The following is an 11,037-nucleotide window of genomic DNA, read 5'->3' as shown; positions in this document are numbered from 1 at the left end:
ATATACCAACACATCTTTATATGTAGCAGATAGAGAAAACTCTACTCTTGTCTCCACATAGTTTAAAACAATGAAAGTGGCCGTACTACATAGCAGCAACACTTTTTGCCTCAATGGGGGCTTGAAAAAGCATATTTTCCCACAAATAGGTAAAATATGAAAAAGGGTGGGTGATTTCGACGCTCCCTGAAGGGGGTATGCTTCAGTATGCTAGTAGCAGATAGAGGAAACTCTACCCTTCTTATCTCCATGTAGTTTAAAAAGAATGAAAGTGGCTTTATTCCATATTAGAATCGTTTTTTTTTTGCCTTATTATGGGCTCCAAAGTGGCATACTTTCCAATAAATGGGTAATAATGGTATTTGCCCTTTAACTAAGCAAATAAAGACATACATACTGTCATGAAGCGTTACAGTATTATCGGTATATTATATCCTCTTTCGTGTCGAATGCTGATATTTTGAAATAGTTGTTGATGTTAATGATTGAACAGATAGATATCAATGCACATGCAAATTTTTGACCAAAATCGTGCCCATTTCGGGTTAAATTTTATTTCAAAATATATCATCAGAAAACGAATTAAATCGATTTCTACTATCCCAATCATAGAGAAATGGGTTATGATTAAAAGATCGTCCCATTGTCAGACTCTGTGCAATAAAAAATGAAAATAATTGATTTTCATGTTAAAAAAGTCCAAGAGGGCCGCCAAAGATATCAATTTTGAACCCCGTTGGACACGAAAGAAAGGGAACATCAAGATTCATTAACGAGACAGTTTAGACAAATACCAAAATTTTGATTGAAAAATTGAGTGAAAAATATTTTGATGGTACACAGGAACCTCTTATCCGACTCGACTACAACGATGCAGTCTTACATGGTATACGTTCGTTGTTGAAAACTAGGCTGAAAACGTAGCCTATAGACTGCCCAATGGGCAATCAATCTGTGCTGAAATCATTGATGTATCACCAGAGTCAAAATGAAGATGAAAATATGTTGTTTGGAAGAAGCACTAATAAAGTAGGCATATCGGTCGCCCACCTCAGCTATATGGTGAAAATAGGCCAAAAACGCACGATTTCTATGTGCGCACCATATTGAAAAGGGGGCTGAAATCACAGTCTATAATGTCATTTCCAATTACTGACATATATTTTCTTAAAGTAGAGATATAGATAAAGACAATGATATTATGCTTGAGAGGAAAAATATCAAATAAAGTACACTAAAAAAGAAAATAAATTTCTGAATCGATTTTCGACAATTTTTAATGCAAGAAATCTCCAAAACTAATGATATGCAAATTTCATTACGTAATTTGCATATGTAAACAATAATTTCTGTTCGTGAAATTTTGCATATCTCTTGTGCACTACTTGAACAATATATTGTGAAAGTTTCATACAAAATAAGCATGATTTGGCTGAGATTTTCCCTTGACTTCATGCTATGTGTACAATGTCTGAAAAATGGTAAAATAGGGCCATTTTGTAGTGACGTCATATATTACGTCATTTCGGAGGGAAGACCACGCATAGAACCCGGCAGCAATGCATTTTTGTAAACTTCAAGGTCCATGCTATCCAGCTATGGGGTCATTTGCTTGTCCGGCTTTCGGTTGAATAAACCTCCTGGGCTGCCGGACTATAAGTCGCGAAATATTGGATTAGTATGTGCAATATAATGTGTACAGATGCGAAGTGTTTTTTTTTAAGACGGAATATCGTTTCTATTCTCGACGTACTACTATATCCCCAAACAATGAACGAATTATAAAGCATAGACAATGAATTTTGAGATTCATTAATTTTTCAATCTAAATTTAAATAAGGTCCCTATCCCTCTGTAGAGGCCGCACAGAAACACTGATAGTGAAGGTGTTGTTAGCGCTAACAAGTCACTAACAGATCAGCCACTAACACCATGAGCAGAATGGACGCATAGAAAGCGCTGTTAGGCACAGATGTTGTTAGTGGGTTTGAGCCTTATAGTTGGGCAAAATCTATGACGTACAATAGTGATCCATGTGTTGATTGATACAATGTTAGGGCCTTTATCCCATATAGGGGAAGGCGGGGTAAGTTGAGCATAGGGACAAGTTGAGCCACCTCCCCGGCCAATAATGAATGAGTCAGACAATGTGGTGGTGTCATGTATTGATGACACATTGCATAATTCTTAACCCCACCATATTGTTTTCAACTTTGAAACAAAAGTACTTTTTAGAGGGAAAAATACAAATTTCAGCCAAAAAAGTAAAAAAGGGTGTGAAATATAGCAGTGGTTTTTTTTTAACCACAAACGTCTTTAAACATAATAAAGAAACGAAATCATATTTTTTTTTGCTTGTCATATTTTTTTTGGTACGACATCCTATATTTTTGGTTGAAGGCCACTATGTAGAGTGGAAGAAAGATTATGGAGGTGTATATAAGGAAGCAGGATGTGGAGTATATAGTCATAAAAACAATTGAATATTATTAAAAAAAAATAAAAACAGATTTTTCAAAAAATTTAAAGAGTTTTGCATAACTTTTGTAAAATTAATATTTAAGTCAATGTCAGAAAGAATGCACAGTAGGCGAGCTTATGATGTCATCTGTCATTTCCCCCACTTATTCATTTGCCTTATATGAAATTATGTTCATTTAAACTGAATTTGTCCTAACAGTGGAAAAGTCAATATGACCCCTGCTTCAGTAATCTCCATTATCATTAACAACTTGTACATAGGACTGCATGTTATGTTAAAACATAAATTTACCAGTTCATGGTAAAATCAGGAAAAGGGGAATGAGGTTCGGACCTTTATTATTTAGGCTTTGATTGGTTTTGCAATCACAAGCATAATCACAACATTTACATATCATTGGTATAATTAATGGGGGAGAACAAGGTAATAAAACCAGTAATAATGTTATAGAACCAGTAATAATATTATTTAAAAAAAGGACATGGGACTTGGCTTCGTAATTCCATTGTAGGAAATTCATGGTTGCATGGATAGGCATCAATGTTTTCAAAAATACTGTACAGAGTTTACTTCATTCAGTTCCTTTATTTATTTTTCTTCATCATTTCCATTGAAGAATTCTGATTAAAGTTACAGTCTTCTCATCTAATTTCAGTGTATTTGCTTTCATATGTATCGGGGGCTGGAGCACTGGCGGATCCAAAGCAATAACCCAAATTTTTAATTTTTACCCAAGTGTGCCTCCCGCCCCCTTTGGAAGCAAGCAAGGACCCTTTTTTTTTTAGTTTGTCAATTTTTGTTGGACAATATTAACTTCTATCTTTTAGATGTAAACTTTGTTTTGTTTGTCAAAAATTTTCTGGAAGAAACTGGATCCGCCCCTATGGCTGGATTACCCTTTTAATTCGATCTAGGTCTATTTTAAAGCACTTGTTATAAAAAGGAGACAAGTTTTACGCAAGAAACGCAGCAGATATTAACTAACATTGTCACTATCGGTGCCCTTGGCACTGTTAGTGAATAGTTCAAACATTAGCGCTAATGTTAGCATCTCTGCAACCTTGAAATGTTAGTCTAACAGCGCTAGCTTATGATATGGGCTAACATTATGCTTCTGTGCGGGCAAAACCTCGCTAACAGTGCTGTTTGTGCTCTGTTTATTTATGTACGGCCGGTACTGGATGTCAACATACAAATACTACAAATGTGACTGTTCCAAATCAAATTTGAATCAATCAAAACACCTAAAAATTTGGTTTCTTGTTTTCAGTGATGGAAATACCATCTATAAACATGTTGCTTCTATAAAATTCGTTTTGCTTACTGATTAAAGAGAGCTTATTAGCTCTAAACCACATTAATAATTTATTCAATTCTAGATTAAGTGTCGGAACAATTCTATTTAAGTCTTTCTGTGAATAGAATACATGAAGTGACTTTTTAAAACAAACGTTAATTTTATATATGCATTCACAATGTCATTTGTGATATCCCTGACTAGAAAGTAATGAAAAGTCTGAATGCAAAGACTAACACAAAGAACTGCATGCTAATAGCCTTGCCACGATTGTGTACAGTGACGTTGTAATTGCAAACACACAAGTAAAGTTATGGAACTTATATTTCAAGCCTAGAACTGAGTTATTCAGTCGCGTGAACTATGAAGTGGCATGTCTTAGGAATGACTGATTATGATGGCATTATCGTGATATTGGGAACCACCGTTCACTTCATACAGCAGCGCTTTATTCAGTCACACGCACGGTTCCTTATTTCCACCTCCATTCACTTTGTACACAAGTGCTCGTACACAAATCTACGACGTAGTACGAGTGGTTCCCAAAACCACGATTTGGCCATTATGATTTGGACTGATTCGAAGCTTAGATGTTAAATTGGCGACCCTGCCAAAATTTTGAATCGCCACAGAACATGACGACGAGATGGATGTGTGCCCAGCCATCGCATTGCCCAACGGTGAGTAGCTGTGTCCTGCCACAACTTTCCCGCTTGTTTTGACCCCACTTCGCTGTTATACTAAACCTGTACGGAGATTTCTTTTGTGACTGTATATGGTGAGAGAGTGTACTGGCTACTGGGCAGAGTCAAAACATAACAGTGGTTAGTGAAACAAGAAACCTGAAAACTGGTCCATTTACCCACTTAGATAACCAACTTTCAACTGGGAAAGCTTGGGAGGAATGGTTAGAAGGATTAGAAAGGGAATTCAGGTATTTCCGGATAGTGAATCCTGTTGACAAAGCTGATGCACTAATCATCTATGGGGGAAAGGATATCGCCAGGTTAGCAAGATCACTCCCAGACCCAATAGAAACGGATGTAAACAATCCAATGAATGAATACCAAAAGCTAAAGAGGAAACTTGATGAGTATTACAAGCCTAAGAAAAACAAGCATCATGCTCGTTACCTGTTCTCGAAAACAAGAATGCAAGAAGGAGAAACCACTGCTGCCTATGTTGCTCGTGTTCGGGAGAAAGCTGTAGAGTGTGAATTTGGAAGTTCACTGGAGGAGAGGATCCTAGAGCATTTGATTCAAACCCTCAAGAGCACATCTCTAATTCAAAAGGCAATCAGTAAAGGGTGGAACTTAAACGAATTATTGAGTGAAGCCACGCAGCAAGAAGATGTTTCACTTCAAGTGGCAGACATGAGTACGCAGGATGTACGTAAAGTTGGAAAGATATACCCAAAATCAAACAAGCAGAACCAGAGAGCCTGTTCATTTTGTGGCATGATTGACAAACATCCCCCAGGGAAAGATTGTCCAGCTTATGGGAGGCAGTGTAATAAATTTCGCAAGTACAGCCACTTCGCCTCAGTGTGTAAATCAAGTTCCAACTCCAAGGTAAAATCAGATGACAAAAAGAAGGCAACAAGTTCTTTCAAGGTTGGTAAAGAAACGAAAGGAAAACACAAAAGCTTTGTCAAGAAAACTGCCAAGAAACAGGAAGGAGATACAAGTTCTGATGACGAGTTTATGCAACACTTGAGTACCAAGCAAGCCAAAACAGTTCGAATTCGGAAGATAGGCATCCAGGATAAGCATGTCAGAATAAGAATTGCTAATCTAGACGCGAAGGTTGAAGTAGATAGTGGTTCCGAGGTCAACCTTATGGATGAGCACCAGTTTAAAGCATTATCTAACAGATCCGATAGAGAGTTGAAGTTACATCCCACAGAGGTTCAGCTCAGTGCATTGAGAACTGAACTTGATGTCAAAGGAAAATTCACAACAACTGTGGAGAATGAAACCTTAGGTATAGAAACAGAATTCTATGTGATAAGAGGGAAGATAGACAGTGTACCACTACTAGGAAGAGCATCCGCAATCAAACTAGGAATGTTGGAGATAAGACCCAATGGTACTCTGCAAGCCAAGAAAGTTAGCAAGCCACCAGATTCTATGGACGAGATAATCAAGAAGAATGCTCAGGCATTCAAGGGCATTGGAAAGATAAAGAAACAACAAGGATATTTATGCGCATTTCCATATGAAAGAAGGTGCAGTGCCAGTTGCTCAAAAGCCACGCCCTGTTCCATACTATCTCCAGAAATCGCTGAAGGAATGGTTGGATCACTGTGTTGCTGAAGACATATTTGAGCCACTACCAGAAGATGAGCCGGTTACATGGTGTTCACCATTAGTGATACAACCAAAGCCAAGGTTTAAGGACAAACCAAAAGAGAGTCTTACACAGAACATGATAAGAGCAAGCATTGATCTAAGAATACAAAACAAAGAGATGGAAAGGAGCAGGATAAACCAAAATCCTGTGGTAGAGGAGTTTCATGAGTGTAAAGTCTTCTCCAAGTTAGACATGAAGAATGGATACCACCAGTTGATGCTCGCACCAGAATCCAGACACATAGCAACTTTCAGCACCCCATGGGGAAACATGAGACCTAAAAGACTGATCTTTGGAGCAAAATCATCACAAGACCTGTTTGATGAAACAATCACTCGCATCTTTGGAGACATCCCATACTGCCTAAATCAAAGAGATGACATCTTGATAGGAGGGAAAACTCTTGAGGAGCACAATGCAACTCTAGAACAAGTCCTGAAGAGAGCTGCAGATTTCAATATCACTTTCAATTCTGACAAGTGTGAGTTTGGAGTAGACCAGCTAGAATTCTATGGCTACCTCTTCACCAAAGGTGGACTAAAGCTAACTGAAGAAAAGGTCAGAGCAGTCAAGGAAAGCTCACAACCAAGGTCCAAGGAAGAAGTGAGAAGTTTTCTTGGTATGATCGGGTATTTATCCAAATTTATACCCAGATACTCTACTCTTACTGCCCCCCTAAGAGAACTGACCAAGAAAGATACTAAGTTTGTTTGGGGAGACGAAGAAGAAAATGCATTCCAGAAACTGAAACAAAGTATCACAAGTGAAGATACTATTACATACTTTGACCCCAATAAGCCCATCATTCTGAGAACAGAAGCAAGTTTCAATGAAGGCTTATCAGCAGGATTATTCCAGCAAACTGAGAAGGGATTGCAGCCTGTCCATTTCGCCAGTAGAAGCATGACAAAAGCAGAGAAGAAATACAGCCAAGCTGAGAAAGATGCCTTGGCTATAAAATGGGCAAAGAACTGATTCAGAGTGTACCTACTAGGAGCACCAAAGTTCAAGATAGTCACAGCACGTAAGCCATTGATCCCAATGTTCAACAAACCCACAGCAAAACTTCCACCTAGAATTGAGAAATGGGTGATGGAAATGCAAAATGTGGATTATGAAATAATCTATGAGCCAGGAAGAAATGAAGCTGATCCACTGGATTACTTGTCCAGACATCCACTACCAGAGACTGATTCAGATGACACAGAGAAAGTAATCAAGTAGATCATAGAAAGTGAACATGCTATATTCATAGACAGAATCCAAGAAGAGACAAGAAAAGACAAACAGTTGCAGAAAGTGAAAGAAAGAATCATGAATAATGATTGGTGGGAATTCAGGAAGGATGAAGATATCAAACCATATTACCCACTTCGTGATGAACTATACATTGCACAAGAAGTAATCTTCAGACTAGAATGTATAGTGATACCCAGGTCCTTGCAGAAAAAAGTGATCGAGAAAGCACACAAACTAGGTCACTTTGGCATAACAAGAACCAAGCAACTACTGAGAAGCAAGTACTAGTTCCCGGAAATAAACAGAATGACTGAGGAACACTTGAGTCAGTGTTATGAATGTCAAGTAACTACAAAGGATCACAGGGCAGAACCTGTCAAGTCAACACCAATCCCAGAGAAGCCATGGGATATAGTCTCAATGGATTTTTGAGGTCCATACCCAGATGGTCATTATAATCTTGTTGTCATTGACAAGAGAACCAGATATCCAACCAAGACAAAACTGAAGAGAATCTTTGCTACGCATGGAGTTCCCAGAAGAGTTGAAAGCGACAACGGACCGCCATTCAATTCGAAAGAATTCCAAGATTTCGCAAAGGAAGAAGGTTTTGAACATCACAGAGTCACACCAGGCCACCCAAGAGCCAACGGTGAAGCCGAAAGCTTCATGAAAGTGCTTAACAAGACGGAGCAAATAGCACATCTCCAGAAGCAAGATCGAGAGATTGCTATACAAGATATGTTGATGGGTTATAGATCAACATCACACCCAGCAACAAGCACACCACCGTATGAAGCACTGATGGGCAGGTCAGTTAGATCCAAACTTGACCACAAATACCCAAGAGAAGAGGAAAGAAGTTACGGGAGAACAGAAACACCAAGACACACAACTTTGTTGTTGGTGACTTTGTATTGCTACGCCAGACAAAGAAGACCAAGTGGACAACTGCGTATGAGCCAGTATTTTATGTTGTATTTAGAATCGATGGTTCATCAATTGCAGCACGCAGAATGTCAGATGGAAGAGAGATGTATCGAGATTCGAGTCATTTCAAACTTGCCAACAACATAGTTTTGAACATGGATGGAGAAAATCAGGAGGAAGAATGGAGAGAAAAGCTTCTCATGAACACTCAAAGAGACATTGAAGACCCAAAACAAATGGACGACATCAGTGAGGAGATAAGTCCAGTACAAAATAACGACAATGACATACCTACAGTGACACCCACACCACGACCAAAGAGAATGAGGAGAACGCCATCATATCTAAAAGAATATGTCACAAACCTGTAAGATGAGAGACACTACAAAAAAAAACAAACTTTGTCGATGGAATAATTCAATCGATGGAAATGGAAAGGACTCTTCACCAAACCAAAAGATTCGGATGAAGGACAGAAGGACATTTTTTGTTTAAGTTTATATCATGTTGTATTATATGTTGATGTATATAGTTTAATGCAGCTCATAACACATACAAAAAGAAAAACCAATTGCATGAAAATTGAAAGAGAAAAATGTGACAATTTCGCCTGAAGCAAACTTTTGAACTCAGGAGTTTTAAACAATTTGAAAAAAAACATAACAAAAAGAGCGTTGATTTTATACCAAAACAAATATACAACATTTTGAGATAACCACACAACTCATTTATTATGTTAGATCTGGAAACATTAATTTGATAAAGATGAAAATTATTATCTTTGAAAAAAAGGAGAAATGTGATTATCCCTGACTAGAAAGTAATGAAAAGTCTGAATGCAAAGACTAACACAAAGAACTGCATACTAATAGCCTTGCCACGATTGTGTACAGTGACGTTGTAATTGCAAACACACAAGTAAAGTTATGGAACTTATATTTCAAGCCTAGAACTGAGTTATTCAGTCGCGTGAACTAAGAAGTGGCATGTCTGAGGAATGACTGATTATGATTTGGACTGATTCGAAGCTTAGATGTTAAATCATTCATATATCAAAATTGCAAGTGATCTAAAATAGATCCCTGTGGTACTCCCTATTGCAACGTGCAAATATTAGATGATTTAGATTTAAAACAAACATAATGGCGTCGATTGCTTAAGTAATTTTTAAACCAAGCGAGAAACTCCCCTAACTCCATATTTCATTAACTTACAAAGTAAAATATAATGATCTATTGTATCGAAATACTTTCGATAAATCCATAAAACCGCAACAGTGTGTTCCTTTTTAGATAGAAAATCAGAAATTTTCTATACACAATTGCAAAATTTCAAGGTCCGTTGAAAGATTATCTTCGAAACCACAGCTATAGGAATCAATAAATTATTACTGTTCAAAAAAGAATATAAATGTTTATTCTCTCAAGTGTTTTAGAAATACCCGGCAATAAAGAAATTGAACGATAGTTTGAGATAAGACATGGATCATCTTTTTTATATATTGGAATTATTATTTTTTAATTTTCAGTAGATCGGGGATAATACCACATGAGAGTGAAAATTTGAAAATATGCGAAAACGGGGAGGCTATGAAATGAATTATTTTATTTCCAGTAGATAGACACTTATTCCATCATGCCCAGAGAATTAAGTCGGTTTCATGGACCTAACAATTTCTAAAATCTCGTTCGTATTTGTTGGATTACAAATAAAGAATGTTCAGGAGAATCGTTTGAATATTCGGAAAAATCATTATAACTAGATGTTATTTTTGAAAAAACTGACGAATGAATTCTCTTTTTTTCGTCCGGCTTTTACAACTTCCCCAACTGTTTTCGCAATACTTGCTCTATCATACAGAAAATCGATAATTCATGGATTATACAGTGCGTATCAAAGAAAGTTTACACTTTGAAAAATCCCTGTGAATTAAAAAAAATACATGTGGACAATCTTTTCACATATAATACATACCTATACAACTAACGTACACATTTCAGTGGTTATTCTGCTGCATGGACAAAGGTATACCTTATGACTACGTTGGACTTGATAATGTGACCTGAAACTGATCCATTATTAAGATGATCAAAGATACTTGATTTGCCTTTATTTTCAAGTTTCAGGGAATAGAACTTTATACTTTCGATTCTGACATGTCAAAAACTTAAAATTTTATTGTTGACGACGCCAACGCCGTTGCATCCGTCTGAAAATAACGGCGCCTGTGTGTCACGTCTGCTATGTAGGCGAGACCAAAACAACAACAACAACAAAACCACAAATGGATTTGTTACCGTTCATAAGTAAAGCATTTATTTTAATTACCAGGTTCCTCGGAGCTTTTACTCGTCTGAGTGCTTGCTCACAAACACCAATAACTTTTGTAAGTCATTACCAACCAATCCATAAATAACCTGACAAAATGAGCACATTGATTAAATTGATAATTGCCTCGTTCAGTGGAATTATGATGATCGTGATAATGAGCTAATACTACGGAAAGCATTACCCTTTCTTTTTCTTTCTTGTTTTTAAGGAGCACAATGACAATAACAATAATGAATAATCATAGCGAATAATCATAGTCAAGTCCAATGAAACAGCAGATTAGATACGATACAACAACAACGAATGGAAAAAAATGTTCCTATCATTTTTAATGGGACTCTTTTCTCCCATGTCTACTATTATGACTGGCGACCCTTATGATCAAGAACCATTTTCCTTCTTATGA

Source organism: Lytechinus variegatus, chromosome 13, assembly GCF_018143015.1.
Source record: "Lytechinus variegatus isolate NC3 chromosome 13, Lvar_3.0, whole genome shotgun sequence".
Classification (NCBI taxonomy): domain Eukaryota; kingdom Metazoa; phylum Echinodermata; class Echinoidea; order Temnopleuroida; family Toxopneustidae; genus Lytechinus; species Lytechinus variegatus.
The sequence above is the reverse complement of the archived record's forward strand: the minus strand, read 5'-3'. Positions refer to the sequence as shown.